Consider the following 2500-nt stretch of genomic DNA (forward strand, 5'->3'; position numbering starts at 1 on the left):
GCGAGCGGGCGAGCGGGCAGAGGAGGGAGAGAGAGAGACCCCGCGGCCGAGCCGCGGTCGACCGGCCCCCCCCCACCGGCTCCCCTCGCCCGCCCGTGGCGCGGGGGGCGAGAGGAACGCGCGGGAGGGGCGGGACGGGAGCACGAGCCGGCGGCCACGGGACGGACGGACGGACGGACGGAGCGGAGAGGCCGGAGGGTGGTGGCCGGGAGACGCACGACACCGAGCGCGCTGCAGAGGCGGCCTCGTCACGGAGGGGAGGACGGGAGACGACGGGGGTGGGGGTGGGGGGACGGGAGAGGAGGAGGAGGAGGAGGGAGGAGGAGGAGGAGCGGACGGGAGAGAGCGGCGGGCGGCGTGGAAGGCGAGGCGGTGGGGAGAAAACCCGGCGGTCGCCCCCCGACCGCCGGGCCCTCCTCCCACGCCTCCTCCCACGCCCGACCGACCGACTCCCACCCTCTCTCTCGCTCTCTCCCGTCTCTCTCCCTCTCTCTCTCGCTCTCTTCTCCGTCTCCCCAGCCCTCAACGCCGCCAACGCCGCACAGCCTCCACGCAGCCGCGAGACGGCCCCGCCACGACGGACGACGCCGTGCGCCCCCGCCCACCACCGACAGGCGCCCACCGCCGGCCGGCTCGGGGAGCGTGCACGAAGCGCGGAGCGGCGCGGCCGCAGCCCGGGGGGAAGCGCGCGGCGGCAGGCGACGCCGCGGCGTCCCGCGGGTCGCCGCCGGGGCACGCATCCCCGGGGCGCGGCCGCGCACGCACGACTCGGCCTCGGCCCGAGACGCCCGCCCCGACACGGCGAGGCGAGGCGGCGGGGGCGGGCACGGACCCCGGACGCGCGGGTCGGGGCCCCGCGGGGGGAGGCGGGCCGGACGTCGCCGGGACGCCGCCGGGGGCGGGCGGCGTACGACGGCGGCACGGACGCGGCCCAACCACCACCGCCGCCGCGGGCCCCGGCCGCGAGGGCGCGGGACCGTCCCCGCCCACCGACACCCCGGGGGTAAAACGCCCAGAGACCGCTTGCGGCGCGAGGGCGCTTCCCGAAGGGGGACCGACCGCGGAGGCCACGCGGCCAGGGCCTCGTCGCGAGCTCTCTCTCCCCTTCTCTCTTCCCTCTCGCGGGCAGCGCGCCCCCGTGGCCGGGGGCGGGCGCCGCGTCTGCACTTAGGGGGACGGAGGGCCCCGGCGGCCCTGCGAGCAAACCCCCAGCCGCGCCACCGCCCCCCCCGGGAAGGCGCGCGCGCGCACGGCACGCACACACCGGGGGGGGGGGGCGATTGATCGTCAAGCGACGCTCAGACAGGCGTAGCCCCGGGAGGAACCCGGGGCCGCAAGTGCGTTCGAAGTGTCGATGATCAATGTGTCCTGCAATTCACATTAATTCTCGCAGCTAGCTGCGTTCTTCATCGACGCACGAGCCGAGTGATCCACCGCTAAGAGTCGTACGAGTTTTGGTTTCTCTGGGTTTCGGCGGGGGGGGTCACCCCCGCCGGTGGCACGGCACATCCCCCGGAGGGGGCTGCCTCTGGCCGGCCAAGTCAGACAGAAAACAGCAGACCGGAGGGGGGCCGGAAGGTTTCACGACGGGGCGCCCGGCACCGACCCCGCGGGCGGGGCGGGCTCGGACACCCCACAGGCGCCCGGGGGGTTCCCACCTGCCCCCCCAACCGTACACACACAGGGGACGCGGGGCGCGCGGGCGCGCGGCCCCGGCCCGCACCACGGCCGCCGGGTAGGCCCCTCCCGACGGCCGCGGCGGGGTGGACCAGCGGCGCCGCGGCGCCCCGGCCCCGTGTGGTGGGGTGCCGGTGGGGGGGGTGAAGCGGAGCCTGGGGGAGAAGGGAGGGGCCTCCCGACTCCCCGCGGGCCCGACCGCCCCGACCCCAAGGCGGACGGGCGACCCCCCGTGGGTCTTTAAACCTCCGCGCCGGGACGCGCTAGGTACCTGGAGAGGGGGGAGGCGGGCGAGGCGTGTGGGGGGGGGCTGGGCGCGGGGCGCCCCCACGGTCACCGCCGCCCCGACACCGACCAACACGGCTCTCCGCCCGCGGCCGCCCGCAGCACGCGGGCCTCGGCGCTACCGGCCCGTGACGCGGGGCCCCGGGCCTGGGCCCGGGCCGACCGCCACACGAGACACCACGGCCACCGCCCGACGACGCCCCCCAACCCCGTGTCCCCGAAACCGGGCGGAGACCTCCCCACGCTCGCGCCCGGACGCGGCCCTCTCTGCTCCTCAACCCCAACCCCCCCCGGGCCCCCGTGGCCCTAGCCCGGCCCGCGCCCCCGTGCCCCCCTTCTCGCCACCGAGGGCGTAAGGGGGGCTTCGACGGGAAGCGGGGGGGCGAGCGGGCAGGGGGCACACCGGGGGAGGGCGGGAGAGAGAAGAGAGCGAGAGAGAGCCGGACGGACGACGGAGGGAGGCGAGGTCCCGGGCTCGGGGCACAGGTAAGGGGCGCCCGCCGAGGGGGCGGAGGGCACGGAGCGGAGGACCCACGAC

General features: G+C 77.8%; 1 non-coding gene across 1 annotated transcript; it reads right to left on the reverse strand.

The window, feature by feature from the left end:
* Positions 1-1292: 1292 nt before the first annotated feature.
* Positions 1293-1445, reverse strand: LOC149744520 (5.8S ribosomal RNA). The gene has a single exon (XR_016391240.1). It is a non-coding gene; the product is annotated as a 5.8S ribosomal RNA (ribosomal RNA).
* Between the last annotated feature and the right edge of the window lie 1055 nt (positions 1446-2500).

This window comes from Delphinapterus leucas, chromosome 21, assembly GCF_059928025.1.
Source record: "Delphinapterus leucas isolate spDelLeu-1000000601 "Yukka" chromosome 21, BTC_Dleu_Yukka2, whole genome shotgun sequence".
In the NCBI taxonomy this organism is placed as follows: Eukaryota; Metazoa; Chordata; class Mammalia; order Artiodactyla; family Monodontidae; genus Delphinapterus; species Delphinapterus leucas.